Source organism: Primulina eburnea, chromosome 9 (genome assembly GCF_022965805.1).
Source record: "Primulina eburnea isolate SZY01 chromosome 9, ASM2296580v1, whole genome shotgun sequence".
NCBI classification, from domain to species: Eukaryota; Viridiplantae; Streptophyta; class Magnoliopsida; order Lamiales; family Gesneriaceae; genus Primulina; species Primulina eburnea.
In genome coordinates, this window is record NC_133109.1 from 19,030,068 (window position 1) to 19,045,750 (window position 15,683).

Consider the following 15,683-nt stretch of genomic DNA (forward strand, 5'->3'; position numbering starts at 1 on the left):
TTCGAATCAAAAACTTTGCTTGAAATTACATGTGACATATAAAAACGAAAATACACACGGTGTCACTTGTTTTCCATAAATTTTTTTTCATGCATAAAAACATATTATGGTGTGATGATGAGTGAAAGAGAATATGGCGTGCCTAAGCGTTTTAAACTCACGATTATTCGTTGATGATTGGCGAAGAACGGAGCAAGACCTTTGGCTTGAATTCTCCTTGCAAACTCTCGATTTTTCTTCACAAAATATTGAAGGTGTGTGCCCTCTGTTTGAAGGATATTGGGGTGCCAAATTCTGAAAAGTGGCGTGGGTATTGTGTAGGGTTTAGGGTGAGATTTACATATTATATACTAATCAATTCACTAATCAAGGCTCTATAGGCCTTTTAAGCATAATTTTAGGCCCATTAGTGCTTGATTAGGATTTAATTAAAATATCAAAATAGTTTTGGTAAAATAAGTTTGTGAATTCAATTGTCGTGTTGCCAAAAAGTTCATATTTTTGTTGAAAAACAAACACCGATAAAATTTACGTGCCGGCGTATAAGATCACCTCAAAACCCATTATTTTCAAAAACATGAAAAACTGTCAACCATATTTTAAACAATTAAAAATAATTATTTAATAAAAACATTTTACGTTTTTCCGCCCTCGGTCTCCGTTCTTCAATCGCAACTTGAATAATATTTAAAAATACAGTTTTATGCATAATGACAATAAAATCCTATTTAACTTATAATCATGTGTGTCAAATAATCTATTAAGCAATTAAATCCATTAATTACTTATTTTTCATATTTCTTAGATTTGCATGCAGTTGAGTTAAGTCGTATTAATTTTTTTGGATCTTACAAGTGTGGCTCTGTATGAAGCTTTGTATGGAAGAAAATGCAGATCGCCAATTCATTGGGATGAAGTTGGCGAGAGGTCAGAGATTAGGCCAGATATTGTTCAGCAGACTGCAGAAATGGTAGTACAAATCCGAGACATGATGAACAATGCTCAGAGTATACAGAAGAGTTACGCTGATAGAGGGCAGAGAGATCTTGAATTTGATGTAGGAGATCATGCGTTTGTAAAGATAGCACCTATGAAAGGTGTTATGAGATTTGGAAAGAAAGGCAAGTTGAGCCCGAGATTCATAGGGCCATTTGAGATACTCAACCGGGTGGGGACACTAGCTTATCGTGTAGCTCTACCGCCTAATCTGGCTGGAGTGCACAATGGGGAATCCTTCGCATGTTTTGAACTTTGAACCATTGCAGCTTACTTGTGGGGACCCGGACGCTAATCATATTCTTAATCATCATTGGGACAATTAGATCAACTAATTAAACAGGGTCAAAATTTTTTTAAAAATGCGGAACGTAATGGAATCAATATAATATACGTATCCGTATAAAAGTACAAATCCCGTACGAGATATATTACAATCATTTAAAACTAAAGTTCGACAACTACATGTCAAGTGTTCAACCCTATCTTTAATCCAAGTCCGTAGTCTCCACTCTAATCATGATCTCTCTCTCTCTCTCCTTGTCTTGACCCTGATCCTGCCTCACCTGTTGTCATGCACACATACAAACAAGACAACAGCCGGATAACTCCGGTGAGAATTATATTCCCAGTATAAATCATGTATACATGTATTTCAAATAAACAATATAAAGCATGAAACAGATATCAGTAACATGTATCAGAATCAGAACATGAATCAATATCAAATCATACATCAAACTCCGAACATGTATCAATCAGAAACATGACTCAATACAAACTCTGATCACACTTTGTGACTCTTCGACTCTGACTCGACTCAATCCTAATCTAGGGATCCTGATCTGAATAAGAACATACACCCACCTACATTCCCGATCGGGGTGGTGGTATGTTCTTATTCACAAACTTTGGCTCTTTCCATATCGAACAACAGTAATAGAATAAACTCCAATTCTATCCACTCCGATATAGCCAAACATATGGTGTCCTGACGGATCTGCCACAGACCCTGGCGTCCATATCGAACATCAGTAATAGAAGAAACTCCAATTCTATCCACTTCTATATAGCCAAACCTCGGTGACAATGTGCAATGGGTCAGTGACGATTCCATCACAATCAGGCACCTCTGTCACGAGATCAAATGTTTACGACTAGGCACGTCCGCCTATGACTCAATACATACATTGTCTATAAATCTATAGACCAAAGATAGCAATCACATTCAATTGCAAATAACAATGCAATAACATAAAGAATGTGATTTTGGGAAACTCAAGTCGAATCCAACTCGAGTTGTGCAATCTCACATCAACATCAATTTATACCTTTCTCTTCTCGGTCTGACGAAGTCGAAGTATCGAAATCAAATCTATCCATAACCAATCTGAAATGACAATATCGGATAAACTATGTCAATATACAGCTCAATTCAAGGCCTGTTCTGATCAATACGTAATTCCAGACATAATCTGATCAATATCGAATCAAACATAACCTGATCCATGTCAATGACATAACAATACAGTCTCAATCGATACTGAATCTGATCAATACCAATCTACCGATGTTTCGACGGTATAATAATACACTCTCGATAACCCCAGCAATATCAACATCACAGATATAATACCATGAGGCATAATCGATATCAATAAAACTCATAACCCCAGCAATAATAGATCATAATCTCAGTCATATCAATTCAGAAAATCATAACAATCACATACACAGTCTGTTCTTCGATCTGACTTCAATTATATACTGACCAGTATATACAGAACACATAATATCAGTCAAATCGTAATTCCCTCAATATCATAATTTCAAAGTATGTCAAAACGTAACAAAACTTAAGTTTGTGTGAAGCCGCTAATACGAGGATTACAGAAATATACTCAGATCAGAATTCTAACTGGCGGATCTTGAATAAATCGAATTCTAAATCAAAAGCTTACAAAATCCCCAAATTCTCGATTCTTTCCATTTTTTGTTTCTGAAGAAGTATAGTATACATATGTATATATATCATTGCATGTAATAACCATGTGGCTCAATGTGCATACTGCACGTCTCGCGCATATGCGCGACTACCATCGGCGCCGCGATAAGCTTCTCGGCAGCTCGCGCATATGCGCGACCTTCTTCCGTGCATATGCGCGAGACCTACTGTCTCGTGCACACACACACTCGCGCAAATGCGCGCCTCCACGCCGTGCACATGCGCCACAAGTTCTGTCTCGAACTTAAGCTACTGGACTGCTCGCGCATATGCGCGCACTCAAGCCGCGCATATGCGCGAGACCTTCTGGTCACACACAATTCTTCACGCACCACTCGCGCATATGCGCGCCCACTCTTTGCGCATATACGCGAGGTGATCTGCCCATATCGTGCATATGCGCGCATTTGGTGCCGCGCATATGCGCGAGGTATACTGTCCTCGCACATTTGTCGTGCCGTTTCTTCTCTTTTCGGTCTAATCCATTCTGTCTACAATTACATCAATTATCACCAAATCATTTCAGATTACGGTGATCAAAATATTGGGCCTTACATTTCTCTCCCCATAAGATATGATTTCGTCCTCGAAATCACAGGTAATTTAATCAGGTACCAAATCCAATATCCACCAGATACTATAAGGAATGGAGAATAAAAGTGAAATAAGAATACTCACATCGATATCATAATTCTGAGAATCTCTGTCTCATGTCTACTCAGTCTTCCTGATAACTTCTTCGATGCTATAATGATTCCACTGAACTCTCACAAGCGGAATAATCTTCGTTCAGAGTTGCTTTTCGTTATGATCAAAAGATCTGAATCGGCTTCTCGAAGTAACTCAATGCCTCATCCAATTCGACCTCGTCTGACTGAATAATACGCATAGCATCATGCAGATATTTCTTCAATAACGATATATAAAATATCAGATATCCCTGATAAAGAAGACGATCACATGAATCAATACCCACAATTTTTCTATCCTCTCAAGAATCTCATATGGCCCAATATACCGTGGAGACAATTCCCTTTCTTGCTAAACCTGACAATATATCTGAAAGGAGAAATCTTCAAGAATATTCAGTCTCCTGCCTCAAATACAAAGGGTGTGGGGACCCGGACGCTAATCATCTTCTTAATCATCTTTTGGATTTAATTATCAATTAAGATAAACAGGGCCTAAAAATTTTTCTTTTTAAAATGAAAGTGCGGAAGGTAGTGGAATTAATTAATATACATATATGTATGAAAATACAATTCTTGTACATCATGCATCTAGTTCAACTAGCCTAGGTTCAACTACTATAATCAAGTAATGCAACCTATCTATATCCAAGTCCGGAATCACCACTCTAATCTTGATCTCTCATCATCTTCTTGACCCTGATCCTGTCCCACCTGTTGTCATGCACACATACAAAACAAGACAACAGCCGGATACTCCGGTGAGAATAAATCCCAGTATAAACAATGTATACATGCATCATATAAAACATATATAAAAGCATAAACAAACATCAAAACATGTATCTAATCTGACTACATGAACAAATACGAATCTGTATTTAAATCAATCCCTGGTTATCTTTCTTATCTTATTTCTGATCTAGGGATCCCAACTTAATTTAGACTTTGGTATGCTGTATCGAATGTCTACAATAGACGTCGATCTATATCTAAGCTCATCGATACACCGAAAGTCTAGAGTCTCAGCGGTTCTGACAAAGACTCGGCGGTTCTGCCCTAGCTAGGCTGATCTGTCCTAGACTCAAATTCTGGCTCTGCTATATTTCAATAAACCAAACATATCAATCTGATAATCTGCAATTATCAATGCAATAACATAAAGTATGTGATTTTGGGAAACTCAAGTCAAACATAACTCGAGTTGGGCAATCCCGAATCAACATTTATTTATACCTTTGTCTTCCCGGTCTGACGAAGACGAAGTCTTGTATTCTGATATGTCCATTCCCAGTCTGGCAATGACAATCCTACAATTACAATATCAGTAAATAACTCAATTCAAAACATGTTCTGATCAAAACTCAAATCAGTATATAATCTGATCCATATCTGAACAAGGTACAATCTAATTCATATCAACGATATCACGATACAATCGAAATCATTACTGAATCTGATAAATCTAAATCAACTGATGTTTCGACGGCATAACAATACAATCTGAATAACCCCGTCAATCTGAACATCACAGATATAATACCACAACTCATAATCGATATCAGTACTAATCATAGTCTTCAATAATAACAGATCGTGATACCAAATCTATACAATCTCCGTCATATTACTTCAGAAAATCATAACAATTACAGAAACAGACTGTTCTTTAATCTGACTTCAATTATACGATGTCTATTATAGCAGAAACATCATATCTGATTCGTATTCAATTCTGACAATATCATAAATTCAAATCATGTCTAAACATAACAACACTTACGTCCAGTTGTAGCCTGCGTCGATAGGAACTCGGTACTGTACTTGGATTCAAAATCAGACGGGCGGATTTCTCGCAAATCACAAAATACGTGTCGAAGAAGTTTGGGAAGTTTTCTTCAGAGTTTTCTCGATTTCTTCGTTTTGTAATTACCTTTACAAAACAAAGTGTATATATATATATATATATTTATATATATATATATACATACATACGTCGCATGTAATGGCAAGTGGCATTTTTCCGTGTTGCATGCCGCGCGCATATGCGCGCACAAAGCCGCGCATATGCGCCTGGCTTTCTGCCCGGCATCTTACGCATTTATCTTCTCGCGCATATGCGCGAGATGTTCTGTCTCGCGTATTCTCTTACTCGCGCATATGCGCGCCTCCAGCCGCGCATATGCGCCCAAAGTTCTGGATGGGTAACACATATGCGCGCCTTATCTCGCGCATGTGCGCCGATGATTCTGTAATTTTCGCGCATGTACGCCGATACATGTCGCGCATGTGCACGATTGGTTCTGTCCTCCTCGCGCATGTGCGCCCATACATGTCGTGCATGTGCGCGGGGACTTCTTTTTGCACCTCTTCTGATTTTCTTTCGTCTTTCCCAGTCCAATCTGTTCCGTCTATAATCATATTGATTATCACCAATTAGATTATAATAATCATCGTCAAATCATTTCGGATTAACCGGATAAATTTCTCGGGCCTTACATTTCTCCCCCTCTTAGATCTGAGTTCATCCTCGAACTAGCAAGTAATCAATTCAGATATATCAGAAGAAATGTATACAAGAGGTAAATCTGAAACCCGTCTCAATGAATCAATTCTGAAATCTCAATCTTATATTAGATTCTATCTCTCCAAATAGCTCTGACAAAGTCAATCTCGCAATACTGGCTATATAACATCCGTTTATACTAAACCACAGCTCATAACAAATCACTACCATCAGCTGTTATCAAGTCTGTTTATCCCATTCAAGGATATATTTAATATTCAGCCTCGAATACCAATCGTCACCATCCGATGTTGGCATATTAAGTCTGTCTAGTCTGAGCTATCTTCATTCTTTTCTGAATTAGATACATTTTCTTTGTCAGATTTCTGCTGTTCTCAATTTCAATCTCAGATATCACCATAATATCATTCCCACAGCGGCAATATATCATATCAACTAGTGCTAGCATCCAGCACTGCAGCTCCCTGGATATCTTCCAATATCTGGATAGTATCCTCTAGTTATCTGTCAGTCGGTGGATAATATAGGAATGAGTTCATGGTATGTTCTGCCACGAATACAAAATCGAGCAACATCACAATCTGATATACTCTACTTCGGCATTCTAGTTATTCTGACCACTTTTCTGACATCGATCTGTGACATTTGGTCATGTTTGTACGTTATCTGGTACAAACTAATAGATATAGATTGAACAATCTGTGAATCACAATCATATCATATCGCCATCTGGAAAGTATTGCAGTGGTCTCATTACAAAATTCATCGAAACATACTCCCCATGTTTAGTCAGAAATATACAAATTCTGTAATAACTCTTCTGATCTCTATCTTTCTATTTTAATTTATTGGCGATTTAGACATTTCAGTATAAATTCTGCCAATATTTCCGTACAAATTCTATCATAACTGATTTAATCTGTCCATATCAAAATTGTCTGTCCGAATATTATACATTCTCAGTCACCAAAATGAAAACTGAATCACTACTGTGTGTTTCTGACACTATCTGTCATTTCAGATTCGAACTATGTGGTACAAACAAATCAGTTAATAATATAAATTAAAGAAAAATACCTACCTGGTATTCGGTTCTGACTATCGATATCAAATTCTGCTGTACAATTCTGAAACATTTGACATCACGAGATAATCATTCTCATACAATAAAAATCACATATCTGTCACTCTGATCGATACTCTGCTCTGATTATCGAAATTAAGTTATGAACATTCTGGTTAAATCTCTGAACTGCCGTAATTCTCGAATTCTGTTCTGATTCGGTTTTAATAATCTGTATCAAACACTGATTCAAAATAACAGTACTATCAAATCAGATTTACAATATCAATAATCTATACTGATCTAGTTATGTAGTAGCCCGAATTCCAAATTGGGTAATTAACGGAGTAATGGTGATTAAGAAGGTTTAATGTGTAATTTTGACCGAGTCATGATCGGACGGACCGAAGATGGTTCGGAAGCACCGAAGAGTTCGGAAGGTCCGAAGTGGGTTCGGTGGATCCGATCATGAGGTGTCAAGAGCAGCTGGACACGTGCATGTTCGGACGGTCCGAAGTGTATGATCGGAGGATCCGATCATGAGCTGTCAAGAGCCAATGGACACGTAGCGTTCGGACGTTCCGAAGTGTTGTTCGGAGGATCCGAACATGGCCTATAAATAGTGCTCGGATTTCTCATTTTTGACTTGCCAATTTCTTGAGTTTTCTCCCATTTTGGAGAGTTTGGAAGTTTTCTAGGGTTAGTTGTTGGTCGAGCGATAGCCAAGAGCTGCCAGGAGTAGTAGCGTAGCGGCGCCTGAGTTACGAGGCAATCGACATCAAAGGGCTGTCGACGGACGAAGGTAAACCCTAAACCTTTGGTAGTACTAGGGAGTACTGGTTTTGCTAGTCGAGCATGGTAGTATTGATTGAGTATGCTTTTGATGCGTAGGCTTGTGCTAGACCTGATTAGCGGTGTTGCGTAAGGCTAGGCTTGCTGTGATAGAGGTACGAAAGTACTATCCGAGATATCCTGGTTGAGTATACATTCATATATGTGTTGCATGAGTATTTGCTGCATTGTTATATGTCATATGATGCATGTTATTATGTCACGGTTATTACTGCACGTTGCATTTCATGTTGAGCCGTATCTCCTTCGAGATAGCCTTTACTGTTGAGCTGTATCTCTTTCGAGATAAGCTATATCTTGGGGCCGCTCAGCCCTGTCTTGTGGACGCATGGACACCGAGAGTACACAGTGGCCGACGGGTCGGGAGGGCTTCGGTGGTCCGGGACATTTTAGGTCCACGTCTGTCTTGTAGTGGATGCAGTGACCCAGAGGTGTACCGCGCGGCACTATCCACTTGGCGCCTCTAGACTGAGCATTGTTGAGATCCTTTTGTGACTCCTGTTTCTTGACTACCCCGGTATCATGATCATAGCATGTGCATTTCATATAGGTCTGTATACTCATACTTTTGTACTGGGCGTTCTTATCGCTCACGTCCTCGGTTTTGTTTATTCTTGGACACCCCATTCCCACGGGGCAGGCCTCAGGTTGGACAGCTCAGGAGGAGCAGGAGGAGGACGTTGAGTAGCTGGTTGGTTTAGTTTATCGGTATTGTTTTGATTCGATATGGTTGTATTGGATATTTTATTTTGAGTTATTCTAGACTTCGATTGGGTTGTATAACCATTATTTTGTTGACTTTTTCCGCTGTTATCTCTGATTATTGTTAATTAGGTTAATTACATGCTTAGTTCTTGCCTAGTAGGTGATTCTGGAACGGGTCACTACATTTATGGTATCAGAGCATGCATACGATTTTGGGATATAGATTTCTGTTTTGGGATTTCCGTTGACCAATTTACTAGTTTCCCCATTCTATGTTGTAGCAATGGCTGACCACTTTGGTGACGGGAGTAGTCAGGGGAGTGTAGGTCGATGGGGTGATCAGGACGATAGTAGGCGTCATCGTGACCGTGAACATCGTCATCGTCGGGATGGTCCTAGGCGTTTTGATTTGCATCGTTTCATGCAGATGGGGCCTAAGCCTTTAGTTGGCGGTGAGACTCCCGATGATGCGGAGGATTGGTTAGAGCGCATGGAGAGTTGTTTCCGCGCATTCCAGTGCACCGATGAGCAGAAGATGGAGACCCTTAGTTTTCTTCTCGAGGGCCGTGCTCGCAGGTGGTGGCGATCAACTTCTGCGCCGATAGTTCAGTCGCAGGGTAGAGCGACTTGGGTCGATTTCCGTGCAGCGTTCATGCAGCTGTACTTTCCTCCAGCCCTTCGCCAGGCCAAGACGATTGAGCTCCTGAATCTTAAGCAGGGGAGTATGTCTGTTGATGAGTATCAGCAGAAATTCTTCGAGTTGTTACCCTTTGCGCCTCATATCAGTGGCAGTTCTGAAGCCAAGTACGATCATTTCCTTCAGGGCCTTAACCAGGAGATCTTTGATCGAGTCACTGTCTGTGATAATCCTACTTCGTACGATGGGTTGGTGAACCGGTGTCGTCAAGCAGAGATCAGTCTCCAGCGTGGTAGGGCTATTCTTTCTTCTAGACCTCCGAGTGTTTTGAGCCCTCGACCTCAGTCTTTCAAGAAATCTGGTTCTTCTTCTTCTGGATCTGGATCAAGGTCTAGCGGTGTTGTTCGCTTTGGTGAGAAGAAGGATTCTTGTGCGCATTGTGGGAAGAACCATCCATCGGAGCAATGCCGATTAGCAGCAGGAGCTTGTTTTCAGTGCGGAGAGATGAGTCATCTCAAGAAGAATTGTCCTCAGCTGCGAGGTGGAGCAGGATCTGGTTCTGGATCCCAGACGACTGTTCAGCAGAGGAGACAGGGTCAGGCAGTGGGTAGTTCGAATCTTCGACCTTGTGCCCAAGGTCAGGTTTTTGCGCTGAACCAGGATCAGCCTGGGATGTAATTGTTATACAGTTGTAATGAAGAATATTTGCAGTGTATTACAATGGTGTTTTATTCTCTTGCCTAGATTTCGAGGACGAAATCTTTTTAAGGGGGGGAGAATGTAGTAGCCCGAATTCCAAATTGGGTAATTAACGGAGTAATGGTGATTAAGAAGGTTTAATGTGTAATTTTGACCGAGTCATGATCGGACGGACCGAAGATGGTTCGGAAGCACCGAAGAGTTCGGAAGGTCCGAAGTGGGTTCGGTGGATCCGATCATGAGGTGTCAAGAGCAGCTGGACACGTGCATGTTCGGACGGTCCGAAGTGTATGATCGGAGGATCCGATCATGAGCTGTCAAGAGCCAATGGACACGTAGCGTTCGGACGTTCCGAAGTGTTGTTCGGAGGATCCGAACATGGCCTATAAATAGTGCTCGGATTTCTCATTTTTGACTTGCCAATTTCTTGAGTTTTCTCCCATTTTGGAGAGTTTGGAAGTTTTCTAGGGTTAGTTGTTGGTCGAGCGATAGCCAAGAGCTGCCAGGAGTAGTAGCGTAGCGGCGCCTGAGTTACGAGGCAATCGACATCAAAGGGCTGTCGACGGACGAAGGTAAACCCTAAACCTTTGGTAGTACTAGGGAGTACTGGTTTTGCTAGTCGAGCATGGTAGTATTGATTGAGTATGCTTTTGATGCGTAGGCTTGTGCTAGACCTGATTAGCGGTGTTGCGTAAGGCTAGGCTTGCTGTGATAGAGGTACGAAAGTACTATCCGAGATATCCTGGTTGAGTATACATTCATATATGTGTTGCATGAGTATTTGCTGCATTGTTATATGTCATATGATGCATGTTATTATGTCACGGTTATTACTGCACGTTGCATTTCATGTTGAGCCGTATCTCCTTCGAGATAGCCTTTACTGTTGAGCTGTATCTCTTTCGAGATAAGCTATATCTTGGGGCCGCTCAGCCCTGTCTTGTGGACGCATGGACACCGAGAGTACACAGTGGCCGACGGGTCGGGAGGGCTTCGGTGGTCCGGGACATTTTTAGGTCCACGTCTGTCTTGTAGTGGATGCAGTGACCCAGAGGTGTACCGCGCGGCACTATCCACTTGGCGCCTCTAGACTGAGCATTGTTGAGATCCTTTTGTGACTCCTGTTTCTTGACTACCCCGGTATCATGATCATAGCATGTGCATTTCATATAGGTCTGTATACTCATACTTTTGTACTGGGCGTTCTTATCGCTCACGTCCTCGGTTTTGTTTATTCTTGGACACCCCATTCCCACGGGGCAGGCCTCAGGTTGGACAGCTCAGGAGGAGCAGGAGGAGGACGTTGAGTAGCTGGTTGGTTTAGTTTATCGGTATTGTTTTGATTCGATATGGTTGTATTGGATATTTTATTTTGAGTTATTCTAGACTTCGATTGGGTTGTATAACCATTATTTTGTTGACTTTTTCCGCTGTTATCTCTGATTATTGTTAATTAGGTTAATTGCATGCTTAGTTCTTGCCTAGTAGGTGATTCTGGAACGGGTCACTACATTTATGGTATCAGAGCATGCATACGATTTTGGGATATAGATTTCTGTTTTGGGATTTCCGTTGACCAATTTACTAGTTTCCCCATTCTATGTTGTAGCAATGGCTGACCACTTTGGTGACGGGAGTAGTCAGGGGAGTGTAGGTCGATGGGGTGATCAGGACGATAGTAGGCGTCATCGTGACCGTGAACATCGTCATCGTCGGGATGGTCCTAGGCGTTTTGATTTGCATCGTTTCATGCAGATGGGGCCTAAGCCTTTAGTTGGCGGTGAGACTCCCGATGATGCGGAGGATTGGTTAGAGCGCATGGAGAGTTGTTTCCGCGCATTCCAGTGCACCGATGAGCAGAAGATGGAGACCCTTAGTTTTCTTCTCGAGGGCCGTGCTCGCAGGTGGTGGCGATCAACTTCTGCGCCGATAGTTCAGTCGCAGGGTAGAGCGACTTGGGTCGATTTCCGTGCAGCGTTCATGCAGCTGTACTTTCCTCCAGCCCTTCGCCAGGCCAAGACGATTGAGCTCCTGAATCTTAAGCAGGGGAGTATGTCTGTTGATGAGTATCAGCAGAAATTCTTCGAGTTGTTACCCTTTGCGCCTCATATCAGTGGCAGTTCTGAAGCCAAGTACGATCATTTCCTTCAGGGCCTTAACCAGGAGATCTTTGATCGAGTCACTGTCTGTGATAATCCTACTTCGTACGATGGGTTGGTGAACCGGTGTCGTCAAGCAGAGATCAGTCTCCAGCGTGGTAGGGCTATTCTTTCTTCTAGACCTCCGAGTGTTTTGAGCCCTCGACCTCAGTCTTTCAAGAAATCTGGTTCTTCTTCTTCTGGATCTGGATCAAGGTCTAGCGGTGTTGTTCGCTTTGGTGAGAAGAAGGATTCTTGTGCGCATTGTGGGAAGAACCATCCATCGGAGCAATGCCGATTAGCAGCAGGAGCTTGTTTTCAGTGCGTAGAGATGAGTCATCTCAAGAAGAATTGTCCTCAGCTGCGAGGTGGAGCAGGATCTGGTTCTGGATCCCAGACGACTGTTCAGCAGAGGAGACAGGGTCAGGCAGTGGGTAGTTCGAATCTTCGACCTTGTGCCCAAGGTCAGGTTTTTGCGCTGAACCAGGATCAGCCTGGGATGTAATTGTTATACAGTTGTAATGAAGAATATTTGCAGTGTATTACAATGGTGTTTTATTCTCTTGCCTAGATTTCGAGGACGAAATCTTTTTAAGGGGGGGAGAATGTAGTAGCCCGAATTCCAAATTGGGTAATTAACGGAGTAATGGTGATTAAGAAGGTTTAATGTGTAATTTTGACCGAGTCATGATCGGACGGACCGAAGATGGTTCGGAAGCACCGAAGAGTTCGGAAGGTCCGAAGTGGGTTCGGTGGATCCGATCATGAGGTGTCAAGAGCAGCTGGACACGTGCATGTTCGGACGGTCCGAAGTGTATGATCGGAGGATCCGATCATGAGCTGTCAAGAGCCAATGGACACGTAGCGTTCGGACGTTCCGAAGTGTTGTTCGGAGGATCCGAACATGGCCTATAAATAGTGCTCGGATTTCTCATTTTTGACTTGCCAATTTCTTGAGTTTTCTCCCATTTTGGAGAGTTTGGAAGGTTTCTAGGGTTAGTTGTTGGTCGAGCGATAGCCAAGAGCTGCCAGGAGTAGTAGCGTAGCGGCGCCTGAGTTACGAGGCAATCGACATCAAAGGGCTGTCGACGGACGAAGGTAAACCCTAAACCTTTGGTAGTACTAGGGAGTACTGGTTTTGCTAGTCGAGCATGGTAGTATTGATTGAGTATGCTTTTGATGCGTAGGCTTGTGCTAGACCTGATTAGCGGTGTTGCGTAAGGCTAGGCTTGCTGTGATAGAGGTACGAAAGTACTATCCGAGATATCCTGGTTGAGTATACATTCATATATGTGTTGCATGAGTATTTGCTGCATTGTTATATGTCATATGATGCATGTTATTATGTCACGGTTATTACTGCACGTTGCATTTCATGTTGAGCCGTATCTCCTTCGAGATAGCCTTTACTGTTGAGCTGTATCTCTTTCGAGATAAGCTATATCTTGGGGCCGCTCAGCCCTGTCTTGTGGACGCATGGACACCGAGAGTACACAGTGGCCGACGGGTCGGGAGGGCTTCGGTGGTCCGAGACATTTTTAGGTCCACGTCTGTCTTGTAGTGGATGCAGTGACCCAGAGGTGTACCGCGCGGCACTATCCACTTGGCGCCTCTAGACTGAGCATTGTTGAGATCCTTTTGTGACTCCTGTTTCTTGACTACCCCGGTATCATGATCATAGCATGTGCATTTCATATAGGTCTGTATACTCATACTTTTGTACTGGGCGTTCTTATCGCTCACGTCCTCGGTTTTGTTTATTCTTGGACACCCCATTCCCACGGGGCAGGCCTCAGGTTGGACAGCTCAGGAGGAGCAGGAGGAGGACGTTGAGTAGCTGGTTGGTTTAGTTTATCGGTATTGTTTTGATTCGATATGGTTGTATTGGATATTTTATTTTGAGTTATTCTAGACTTCGATTGGGTTGTATAACCATTATTTTGTTGACTTTTTCCACTGTTATCTCTGATTATTGTTAATTAGGTTAATTGCATGCTTAGTTCTTGCCTAGTAGGTGATTCTGGAACGGGTCACTACAAGTTAGTTCAGTAAACTCATAAAACGGAAATTTCGGGCAATATTGCCAATTTTGACTAATCATTCACGTCTTCATATCATTCTGATCAACTGCTATATATCATCTGTAAGTATAATATGCCCCCAAACAATAGAAGCGGTCTCAAATACTGTTTTAGTACAATAACAATACTCAAGCAGATACAAAACAACAATCGTATAAGATAATCTGCCAACTCAGACCAAAAATAAATTTCTGACAATTCTAACATTTCTAAAATTTTCTGATGTTTCTAATCTTTCTGATATCGATATCATTCTCAGTCACTGATCATAATCTCAACTGTGTCAAAATAAATCGGTATACTAACTTCAGATATCGCATACTCTGAATACAATCTGTTTCAAGCAGGATTCATATCTGAATAATTTCTGTATACAATAATCACAGTTCTCAGAGTATTTAATACAGTCTTCAGATATTCGATTCAATCAATCAGATGCTGCAATTATATCAAAATATCATAGATACAACTCGCATAAAATCATCAGAATATCTCTGAACATACTGAAACATGCCAAAGAGAAATACTAAATCAGATGTAACTCCTGGTCGGTACTCTTCTACTAATCTTTCAATTCATTCAGTTTCATTCTGTACATTCAATATCATTCTGTACTGAATTCTAAAACAACAAACAATACCTGGTATCAATTCAATTCTGAAATTTATCCTTCTGATATAAAACAAATCTGAAATCTTATCTGGGCAAACATCAGCCAACTCGTACATCACTGGCAAATCTGCAAATGCTAGGCTCGATTTCAGTACATCTACTGAATACATAAGGGTGCCATCTGCTCCTTTCTGTAACCATCGAGTCATAGACAATACGAATATCAAAGGAATTCTAAATCTAGAATCCTTACCATGAAATCTTTATTCATCAGCCATATCTGGTCTGAATCTTATATTTTTCTGGAAGGAATCTACCAAAGTTCTGTACTTGTTCAGCATATTAATATTAATAATGCAATCAAATCAGAAAACTCAAGTACATCATAATCTAACTCGATCTCATTCTCATCTTACTCTAGTATACAATATGTCACAAAAATCTCTGATATCAATCTTTCTTTCCCAAAAGTTACAATGATTAATACTACAGCAATACAGACCCAACATGTGCCATATATATCAATGCAAATCAGTCAAAGATAATCATAAGAAATGCATTAGTATATATCAATACATATGCAACATAATCATAAAAGAACAGTACATGCCACTATATCATCAAGTGCCTCCTGGGGCTGTTCTTCGGTCACTACCACCAGATGGTCATGTTCCCTGAA